At 35.5% G+C, this 12,445-nt stretch overlaps 1 long non-coding RNA gene across 15 annotated transcripts in view; it reads left to right on the forward strand.

Moving 5' to 3' along the window:
* The window catches only part of LOC112661817 (uncharacterized), a 268,322-nt gene that overhangs the window by 58,218 nt on the left and 197,659 nt on the right, over window positions 1-12,445 (forward strand). The gene's annotated exons all lie outside the window — the stretch shown is intronic.

Raw genomic sequence — 12,445 nt, forward strand, 5'->3', positions numbered from 1 at the left:
ACTTGTAGCATAATTCATTGTTCCGGTGTATTTATGTGTTTGGTAACTTATTTTCCAATGGGATTCTAGTAACCAGAAAAGAGCAACCTCTTCAGTAGGATTTAATTTGGAAATAGAACTTGATTGCTTGATTTAGACCAGAACCATCAGGCTCTTTTCTTTGAAGCTGGTAGAGAAGTGTCACTCTTATATGATCCCTAAAGCTGAAAATATATGACTTCCAAGTCCTCAGCCAGTATGTGCCCTGCCACATGGAGATAAGAGAGAGAAAGGGGGAGATCAGGGGGAAGAAGGGAAAGAGCAAAAGACAAAGTGCCCTGGAAGAAATTCATGTGTCTACGGACCCTATAGACTATTGTTTTCAATCTAGATGGTGCAACACATATGTGGACTGTAAAATTAATGCAATGAATGATGGCCAGTTTTTTTTTAACCAAACACAATAAAGTAGAACAGAATAATTAAAAACCATGAATCTGTATCATATAGAATAAAAAATATTTTATGATTCTTTATGTGTATACACATGTATGTAAGGTTTCCCAGAATTGTGATGTAAAATGTATTTCTTACTTTGAGTAGCTGTCGAAAGTGTTTAACTCCAGTGATGAAGGAAGGCATTTCTAGTTCTTGTGACTAATTTTTTAATAGTGTAAACTACCCCTGAGTTCCCTCTATTATCTACCTTCCATTTTTACTTTGTTTAATTTAATATTATAAGCACCTAGTGCAATAGCTTTTTAAATCCTCCTAACATTTCTATGAGGGAGGTACTATTATTATCTTAATTATAGTGGTGAGAAAAATAAAGGCACACAGAGTTCACATAATTTTGCCTGACTGAGTTCATTCAGCTGGTAAATGGCAGAGTCAGGGTCACACTGGTACCCCAGAAAACTATCTCATATTGGTTAAAGCAACAGAATAAAAAAATATGTATTTTGTAAAAATATGTAGTGTATTATGGAAAGAAGAGAATTTTGCTGAAACTAGAAAAAAAGTTATCCTATTAATTATGGTGTCTTAAAATGGAGGTCATAACTTCTTGTAGCTGAGATTCCTATGACCAGCTTGGGTCAGTTCCTTTTCTTATAAGAAAGTGCTATGCTGTGATTACTGTTTATAAATTAGTGAGCAATCTTTGAATCCCTAAATGCTTCACATAGATCTTTAGAATAAAGTGCACACTCTTTATGATAACATTAGTGTTTTTGAAGCCAAATATGTTTTTTTTGTTTCAAGATTATATTCATAGTATCTATCCAGAGACCCAAATATGATGTTTTTTGTAATTAAGAAAAATGCTATTTATATTGTAAAAATTAAACACCAAATTTACATATTATTTCTATGCCTTATGATCTAATTAGTTCATAAATACTTAAGGTTATTCATAATGAGACCTGTGGATGAACTAGGCTTCCAATTGAAGATACAGGGAACATATATTGGTTCACAACCCTCCCAGGAGATTTCCTGGAGCAATCTGGACACTCCCCATCCCACTGCACCCCCCACTACATGCCCAAAGAAAGGAGAGACCAAAGAGAAAGGCAGGACACTCCAGGTTGGTATGTGGCAGTTTTACTAAGGAATGGAACTTACACACAAGGCTTGGTCTTGGGTGATAGCAACATGAATAAATTCTGCACCTAACAGTCAAATCTTAAAAGTTTGTAAAGTGATCTTAACTGGGTTCAGTCATGTACACCATGCAGGTGTTCTCAACATCACATTACTATCTCAAGGCCATGTTTTTGGAACAACAGTCTATGGGAGCAGAAAAGCAAGCAAACCCACATTCCAAGGACAGGGGCGGGGGTGAGGAGACCAGACCCCAAGTGCCTGGGTCCAGCTCACAGGTCAATCAGAGGTCATGTCTTTTTAATGACATTCCCAAACAGCATATCTAATTACTATACAATTTGATCCATGATATACATTTAAGCAATTCATGGATAATTTAGCTACTGTTCATAGCTTTAGAAGAAATTAGTAAAAATGCTCATAATATTTCTTGTACCTTTGTATGACACCTTCTCTATGAGGCATCTTATATACTTCATTTCAGAACAATAATGAAATAAAATAACCTGAGACTTAGTGAGTTTAACAAAACAAGACTATTTGGTACATTAGTTGAAGAATTATCATATAACTCTAGATATGCCTTAGTCCAAAGTGTACACTCTTTCAATTAATTCTGCTGCATTTTAGGATACAAGTTGGAGACCTGAGCAAAAGATGTTGAATGAGAAACAGATCTACTTGTAAATAGATAAAACATTAACTAGCTAAAGAGAGGTAGGCCCACCAAGATGTCTTTGTTTTTTTTGTTTTTTTGTTGTTGTTGTTTTTTTTAATTTTTATTTATTCATGATAGGCACACAGTGAGAGAGAGAGAGGCAGAGACACAGGCAGAGGGAGAAGCAGGCTCCATGCACTGGGAGCCCGACGTGGGATTCGATCCCAGATCTCCAGGATCGTGCCCTGGGCCAAAGGCAGGCGCCAAACTGCTGCGCCACCCAGGGATCCCCAAGATGTCTTTATCATTTCTTTGTAACATGTTTCTATCTTTTAGTGTGATGTTAATTTTTTATTCATATTAGATATACTACCTTTAATTCTCCTCTTTAAATGTCCTAGTTGCTCTTAGCAACATCAAATTATGATGGCTCCCTCAGTGCCTTCACAGCTTTAAGTATATTTTACTGCTCTGTGACTTGTGGGGCATAATTTAAAACTAAAATTTAACTTTTTAATCTCTTTTTGGTTCAGTAAATTTATCGCCTATGAAAAGTAAAAGAATAATAGTAGAGATAATTCTCCAATGAATTAATATTAGAGAACCACCTTACCAGGTTTTCTAATCTATAGGGCTCAGCTAAGCAGGAAGAACTGACGAAAATGGAAGGGGGTCATAGTTTCTTCAGTGACAGTGGAAAAACTTGGCATAACTGCTTATGACAGTGCTCATTGCCATCATGATGGGATTGTGAGACCAACTGGAAAATATTTAAACATAGTCATGCAGATAAGTTTCTAAAATAAAGATTTGGAGTTTAAGTACTATGTTCTGATGACTGTAGTAAAAGTCTGTATCCCTGTACAAAACCCCAGATTTAAAACAAGGACAAAGGTTATGTGCCAATCAGAAATCATTTGCTCTCCCCACACTGGAATAAAAGTAATTTTAAAAGCAATTTAAAGACATCAATCCCCTGCTAGAAAGTGAGGTGAATTAGGCAAGGTATGTGTAAATAGTAAATGTAAAGGCTTGAGATCAGATATCCTGGAAATATTTTGTATTGCCTGCGTGGGTAGTTGTGTATCTCTTCACACTCTGGAGCTATGCTAGTTGAATTCCAACCATGTGAATTTGAACTGACTGTTGTGAATAAGATTCTGTCTCATGACATTAAATCTGAGAGAGAGAAACTAGCAGTAAACAAGTGGCTAATGGGAAAGTAATTGACTTTGTGTGACTACAAACTCCTTGTTCCAAAGAAATAGATAATAAACTGAAAGGGATATATTATAGCATAAGAACAAGGAAGAATTATCCTAAAGATTTCATGATTGAAATATATACATCTGGCAATTTAGTCCAAGAAGGAGAATACTTTTTTTAGAAATGCATTATTTGGGCAGCCCGGGTGGCTCAGTGGTTTAGCACCTGCCTTTAGCCCAGGGCGTGATCCTGGAGACCCAGGATCGAGTCCCACGTCGGGCTCCCTGCATGGAGTCTGCTTCTTCCTCTGCCTGTGTCTCTGCCTCTCTCTCTCTCTCTCTCTGTGTTTCTCATGAATAAATAAATAAAATCTTTTTTAAAAATTAGTCTTATAATACTCCATAAAGAAGGTTTCATTTAAAAACTTAATTTAAAAAAAAAAACAAAAAACGTATTACACAGATCTCTCTGACCATAATGTGATTTAGAAATCAACAACAACAGGGACTCCTGGGTGGCTCAGCAGTTGAGCATCTGCCTTTGGCCCAGGGCATGATTCCGGGATCCAGGATCAAGTCCCACATCCCGCTCCTTGCAGGGAGCCTCCTTCTCCCTCTGCCTATGTCTCTGCCTCTCTCTCCCTGTGTCTCTCATGGGTAAATAAATAAAATCTTAAACCCCAATCAATATCAACCAGGTGACTGGGTACACGCACAGAGATACCAACACCAGACACTTCAACCTCACTGGAAGGGACCCTACATCATGATCCTGACCACTCTCACCGCTCTCAAGGTCGACGGGATTACTCCCTGGGTCCACTACATCCACATCCAGCCAGCTGACCCACAGGCTGTTCTCAAGGACTTTATTCCAGAATGGAAAAGCCAACCCGACAAGGACAATCCCCTAAAGCTAAGACTGTGCCGTTCTCACTTATTTCCCACCTCCAAGACTCCCTAGTAGGAGGTTGTCCTTCAAAATAGAAGGGGATTAGAATTAGTCTTCTTACAACAAGGGGGGGGGGGGCGGTTATGTGCTGCCTTAAATGTAAATGAGAGCGAGAACAGCAACAAGGTTGGTGAGAATCCTGGTTTAATCATTCCCCTGGCTCACTCTGAGAGCAACCTGGACCCATGATTGGGTCCTGCATAGGATCCTCTGAAAAAGGGGGTAATGTGGGACCCAGGAAATTTAACAAAATCCCCTACCCCTGGACAAGCAGAGCAGGACTGACTCTATTTTGTGCTGCACCCGCCTTGTGCTGACCTGCTTATTGCTTAGGTACTGCCCTGCCGAACTGAAAATCGGCTCAATGATAGGCCAGTTCAAATGGATACTGTAGGGTAAAATGTAATTCAATCGGCCACCTGCGAGTGGACCAGCATGACTGTGCAACTTTCTGCGTATCCCATTGGCCACTGGCCCCTATGAAGCTGCTGAGCCTCTTAGTCTCGGGGTCCAAGTCCCCGCTCTGCTGTGTCAGGTATACTTGGACCCAGGCTCGAGCTTGTAATAAACCCTCGTGTGTTTGCATCGGTGTGGGCTCCTTGGTCGTTTCTTGGATTCGCGATCTTGGGCACAACATAAAAACATTTGGAAGCATACTTAACAGGACACTTTTATCCTTAAATATTTGGAAAATTCCATGATAAGTCTCCACCTTGAGGATTTATAAAAGGAAAGGAGAATAAAGGCAGAACATAAAAGAATTTCAAAAATGCAGAGAATCAACTATTTTAAATTCTTGTTATTCTAATAAAAATTGGCCAACCTCTGGCAACATTGATGGAGAAATATAATTAAGAACTGAAAAGTGGGGGTGCCTAGTGGCTCCGTCAAAGTTAAGTGTCTGACTTTGACTTGGGTCATGATTCCAAGCCAATATAGCCTGGGATCTAGCCTTGCACTGGGCTCCCTGCTTGGCAAGGAGTCTACTTCTCCCTGCCCCTCCCCGACTCGTGCTCATGTACTCTCTCTCTCTCAAATAAATAAATAAAATAAAATCTTTAAAAAAAAAAAAGAAAAAAGAACTAAAAGGGGCAGCCTGAGTGGCTTAGAGGTTTAGCACCACCTTCAGCCCAGGGTGTGATCCTGGAGACCTGGAATCGAGTTTCACATCCGGCTTCCTGCGTGGAGCCTGCTTTTCCCTCTGCCTGTGTCTCTGCCTCTCTTTCTCATGTGTCACTCATGAATAAATAAATAAAATCTTTTTTAAAAAAGAAAAGAACTAAAAGGAGACAAAATTAAAGATGTAGTAGAAATATTAAAATTAATGAGAAATATGATTAAATGTTTCTTTAAATGAAAATTGTTCTAGAAAAAAGTGAGATTTCCATAATTAACTAAAAATTAGATATTATGAGTGGTTCCACATTTTAAATAATGAAATAAATTGTTTTATTTTTTTCACATTACACATATGAGTGAACTCATACGGTACTTGTCTTTCTCTGGCTGACTTATTTCACTTAGCAAAATACCCTCAAGATCCATCCATGTTCTTGCAAATGACAAGATTTTATTCTTTGTTATGTCTGTATAATATACTATTTTGTGTATATGTGTACACACATACACCACATCTCCCTTTTTCATTCATCTATTGATAGACGCTTAAGTTGCTTTCATATCTTGGCTATGAATAAACAAAAAACACAATCAGAGGTATAAATACGGAGAACAAACTGACAGTTTTTACAGGAAGGGAGTATGGAGGGATGGGTCAAATGGATGGAGGGAAGTAAGAGATATAAATTTCTGTTTATGGAATGAATGTCACAGAAATTAAAAGCATGGCATAAAGCATATAAGTCAATGATACTGTAATAGTATTGTTTAGTGACAGATGGTAGCTTACACTCTATAGCATAATATATAGAGAAGTTGAATCATTATGTGGTACACCTGAAACTAACATTATGAGGCAATTATACTCAAATTTCTTTTTAAAAATAATGAAATTAATACTTAAACATTAACTAAAAAGCTATCATCATACCCAAATCATTTTAGTGATGAATTCCACCAAATATTCAAGAAGCATAATATTCTAGCTTTCAAAAATTTGGAGTATTACATAAGAAGAATTTAAAAAAAATTTTGAGTCTTTTGTAGCTTTGATATATAAACCTTAGGAGAAAAGGAAATTACAGGCTACTACACATAAATATAGATTTTTAAAAAGTAGCACTATTAGAAAATTGAATCTAATAGTTATTTAAAAATATAATCTCTCCCTCATAATTCGAGGTTGGATGAATATTTAAAAATCCACTGATGTCATATACTAGATTAGCAGATTAAGGAAAGTGAATCATGTTTATTTCAATGGATTTAGACAATCATTAGATTATTCATGCTCATTCATGATTAGACATAAAAGAACCCTAAATGAGTGACAAAAGTAATTTTCTTAACCAGACAAACCAATAAAAACTTACAAGTATATTATTGAGTAGTAAATTTTTAAAAGGCTTCCCTTCAAAATCAAGAGCAAGTAAAATATGTCTACTGTATGTCTTACATTTAACATTTAGCATATAAGCAAATTATAGAAATAAGCCAAAAATGTAAAGGTATCATTATTGGAAAAAGATTTTGCAAAGTGAGGGTGTTTGTTTACATAAAAAAACCTGGAAGAATCTATAACCACGCAATTAGAATTGTAGGATTGTGAGCTAGCTGTATTAGGATAGCCACAATATGATGTAGTAATCCACAAACAAACATAAACTCTGATTTGACTGCTGCACATAAAACTGATTCCTGCCCACTCTTTGTCTGATTTTGGCACAAGAAACTCTATATTGTGTCATACATGCTGTGATTCAGTGTTCCAGGCTGACGCACACAGCGGATACTGCTCATGTCCACACCAACCCTCTGTATTCTCCAGAGCAAGGTAGGCAATTAGGCTTTCATATTAATATAAAAAGAGCTATATCTTCATGAAATGTGACACATTTATTTCGCACCACCCAAATGCAAGCTGTTACCAAATCTTAGAGTTAAAATAATTGTGAAGTGGTCTTTGAGCCTCTACTCATGACTGTGATATTTTGCAAGCCTCCAAGTATTTCAAAGCCACAGTTTGGGTATTGATTAAATGAGAACAAAATGTGTTGTGAGCTCACTGCAATTGCCCTGTCATACAGTATTTTATCCTGTTTTTGTCTCTTTTTGTCTCATGAAGCTTTTTATAGCAAACAAAAAGGTCTAATATATGCAGAAATAATTTATGTCATATAAAGATCTATACAGATGTAATAAAAGGGTATACAAGAATCATCCCTCAGGAATTTCAGAAATATAAACATTTCCATGACTGAGTTTGTGATTCCTAAGTATTAAAACATGAGTAGTGGGGATAAAATATACATAATGTTTAGAATAGGATAATGGTAAATGCTCTCTCATACCACTACTCCCTCACCAAAAAAGAATTTATGTATTGTAAAAGGCCAAGTAAGCTGATGCTAACTTCAGACTAAGAAAGGTTTAATGCAGTTGGACATTAGAACTAAGCCAATCCTTGCAGACTGTAGCTTTCAAACAATGATACAAATGAGAGGGAAGCATTCCAGAAGTAAAGGAAGGATGGACATCATTGGAAAGTTACCAAGAGTATATTGGAAATACCGACTAGTCTAATGTGGCTAGGATATGCTATTCACAAGAAGGTACAGTGAGATAAAGAACAGGAAGTGGGGATCCCTGGGTGGCACAGCGGTTTGGAGCCTGCCTTTGGCCCAGGGCGTGATCCTGGAGACCCAGAATCGAATCCCACGTCGGGCTCCCAGTACATGGAGCCTGCTTCTCCCTCTGCCTATGTCTCTGCCTCTCTCTCTCTCTCTGTGACTATCATAAAAAAAAAAAAAAAAAAGAACAGGAAGTGGTATGAGCACAGGGCAGAGATCAGATTATGGATGTCCTCAGTTATATTTTATAGAAAATGGAAAGTCAATATAATTTTGATTTCCCTGATTATTGGTGAGCTTCAGCATTTATTTATACATACCATTTTTGAGCAAATGTCTATTCAAGTCCTTGATATCATATCCATGAAATCATAGAGACCATAGCGGCCAAGTTTTGCTTGTGTGTTCTTTTAAGAGTTTTACAGTTTCAAGTCTTCCATGGAAGTCTAATCCATTTTCAGTTGATTTCTGTGATTTCTGGTCTAAGATAAGAGTCTGATACCATTTTTTATCATGTTGAGATGCAGTTTTCCTAGCACCAATTTTTAAAGAGGCTATCCTTTTCTTTTTGTCTATTCTTGATCCCCTTGTCAGTGGGCATATGTGAGTGGATTTATTTATAGTCTCTTTTTTTTTTGTTCTATTTGTTTGTATGTCTTTTCTGTACCAGTACCATCACTCTTTTGAGTATTATAGCTTTGTATTATATTTTGAAATCAGAAATTGTGGCGCTCTAGTTTTGTTCTTTTTCAGGATTGATTTGGCTATTTGTGATCTTTTGAGGATCCTTATAAATTTTAGAACTTTTTTTTCTATTTTGTATAAAATGGCATTGTTATTTTCCTAGTGATTACATTGAATTTGTGGATCACTTTGAGTAGTAGGCGCATTGTAACAGTATTAAGTCTTCCATTCCATAAAAACAATCTCTCTCTGTTAGTGTTTAATTTCTTTTATCAATATTTACAGTTTTCCATATATACATCTTTCATCTATTAACTTTATTTTAATCTTTTTGGTGCCATTGTACATAGGATTATTTTCTAAATTTTTGATATTTTTTGTTAGTATACAGTTTTTTTTGTATGTTCGTTTTGTATTCTGCAACTTTTACTGAAATTTTAAATCAGTTCTGACAGTTTTATTTGTGGAATTGTTAGAGTTAGGTTTTTCTATATGTAGGATCATGTCATGTGCACACAGACAATTTTACTTTTTCTTTTCCAGTTTGGATGCCAGTTTGGATGCCTGTTGTTTATTTTTCTTGCCTAATTTCTCTGGCTAGGATTTTCAGTAGCATGTTGAATAGAAGTGGTAGGAATGGGGATCCTTATCTTATTCCTGATATTAGTGGAAGAGCTTTCAGTTTTTCACAATTGAGTATGATGTTAACTATGGTTTTCCATATATGGTCTATATTATGTTAGTTTCTTTCCTTCTATTACTAGTTTGTTGAGAGTTTTCGATTGTGTAAAGGTGTTAAATTTAGTTAAATTTATCTCTTCATTTACTGAAATGATCATATAATTTTTATTCTTTATTATGTTAATGTGGCATATCACAATTTTTGTGTGTTGAACCATCCTTGTATCTCAGTGATATATCCCATTTGGTTATAATGTATAATAATTTTTAATATGCTACTGGATTAAGTTTACTTGTATTTTATTGAAAATTTTTGCATGTGTATTCATCAGGAGTATTGGCTGCAGATTCCTTTTTTTGTGACACCATTAATAAGATATCACTTCACACTGGTAAGCATGGCTATTACTAAAAAAACAAAATAAAGTAAACATAAGGACACATATATCTTTTTGATTTTGTGTTTTTATTTTCTTTGGGTAAATATCCAGTAATAGAACTCCTAGATTGTAAATGTTTCTATTTTTAATTTTTTGGGGAACATCTGAGAACATAGCATAACATACAGTTGTTGAATCACTGTGTTGTACACCTGAAGCAAATGTCACATTTTGTGTCAACTATATTTCAATTAGAAAAGAAAAGACAAGTGTTGGTGTGGATGTGGAGAAATTAGAACCCATGCACAGTTTTGGTGGGGATGCAAAATGGTGCAGTGCTTTAGAAACTGTACATAGCTTCCTCAAAAAAATTTTTAAAAATAGAGCTACTATATAATCCATCAATTTCATTTCCTAGTATTTATCCAAAATAATTGAAATTAGAATCTCAACAAGATATTAGCACTCCTGTGTTCATTACAACATTTGTCACAAAAGTCAAAATGTGGAAACAGCATAAATGTCCATCAACAGATAGATAAAGAAAATATAGTATATACATACAATAGAATCCCAGTCAGCCTGAGAAAAGAAAATTCTGCATTATGTGAAAACAGATGAACTTTGAGGGCATTATGGTAAGTGAAATAAGCCAGTTATAGAGAGACAAATATGACATAATTCCACTTTATGAAGTATCTAAAATAGTCAAATTCACTGAATCAAAGAATGAAATGGTGGTTGCCAGGGTCTGCAGAGAAGGGGAAATGGAGAGTTACTAATCAATATGCATAAAGTTTCAGTTTAGCAACATGAATAATCTCCAGAGATCCACTGTACAGCATCATAACCTATAGTCAACAATAATGTGTTATGCATTTAAAAATTTGTTAGGAGGATAGATCATATGGTAAATGTTCTTACCACCATAAAAGAGAAGAAAAAGATAAACAGAAGAAATATATTATTACAGCAACAACAACAAAGAAAATCAGTGATCATTATTCTTTTTCAACATTCTGAGGTAAAAGAAAACAAAGTAGAATGTTGGCCAAGAAAAGAATCCAGAAACTTATATTTGTGAGAGAGGCAATTTGCAATTAAATTGGCTGAACTTAGTCCCAGATTATATATTTCTAGACAAACAGTGCCTGAGAGGATGGGAGCACCGTTTAAATAAGTTATGATAGAATACCAGTGAATAGGAGGAAAATATTGCTGATAATTCTTGTACCATACAAAAAGTTTCCCAAAGTTTCATGGAACATCAACAAAAAGGGCTTATTTTCAGTTTCCAGCACAAATAGACTATCAACAAAGTAAACATGTAAGACTTGAACTCAAGATTTCAAACCCAGTAATGTAGCTTTAGACACCAGTCAGGTGATTTCTGACATGCTGGGAGTAACTGACTATTCCCAGATAAATATGCTACAGAAAAATTGAAAAACAAAACGCCTAGTAGTTTTTTAGAATTTGTTTAGTTTCACCAGGATTAGAGGAAAATAACTTCATACATAAAATAATATTTACTGATCACTACTGTATATGTTACTGTGGAAGCATTGAAAGTTTATTCTCTTGGGATGCCTGGGTGGCTCAGTGGTTGAGCATCTGCCTTCGGCTCAGATCGTGATCCTGGGGTCCTGGGATCAAATCCCACATCGGGCTCCCTGCGAGAAGCCTGCTTCTCCCTCTGCCTGTGTCTCTGCCTCTCTCTCCCTCTCTGTCTCTCATAAATAAATAAATAAATAAATAAATAAATAAATAAATAAATAAATAAAATCTTTAAAAAAATAAAAGTTTACTCTTATGTAATTTATAATCTAATAAAACATAGATTGATAGGAGAAATGCAGTCTATAAATACTGAACATCAAATTGTGGTATTTTGGGTGTTTCTCATAAATTATTTTTAGTCAAACCACAGTCCTGCGAATTATCTAAATTCTGTGTATGTGGGTAAAAAAGACATGGAAAATAACCCAGGGACAAAATTTGGATTAAAACAGTTGTGCTCTTTTTACTTCATCAAATAAGCTGTTAAGCAGGATAGTGATAAAGAAAATGTCTTTATGATTAAGAAGTCATTAGGAACCTTCGAGGACCTGATTGTGTAGAATGTTGAAAGAGGTAGACATAACTCTCAGTGATTAATGGATTAGCCCAAGGAAGAGAAAGCCAGAAATGGCATAATATTCTAAGAAATATGATTTAGGGAATATAGCCAAGAATATGATCTTCAGAGAAGAAGCAGTCTCTTTGGAAGATTCTTAAAGAATAAATGCAACTAATATGTTTGCAGGCAAAATGGGAGTGGAAAGGAAAAAAGAAATGATTTTGTCATTGATATCCTAAGACCCCTAAGAAGAAATATGAGCATCCATTCAAAGACCTAGTTCAAAAGACAGCACTTTGAACTATGAAAAGAATGAGAAAATATTTGTAAATCCTGGCTCTGTGAACAGATCACAATGAGTAGCAAGTAGGAATGCTGATAAAATTATAGCAGCAGAGAATAAGAATCCCTTAGGAAATGTCATCAAAAC

Source organism: Canis lupus, chromosome 31 (assembly GCF_003254725.2).
Source record: "Canis lupus dingo isolate Sandy chromosome 31, ASM325472v2, whole genome shotgun sequence".
NCBI lineage: Eukaryota > Metazoa > Chordata > Mammalia > Carnivora > Canidae > Canis > Canis lupus.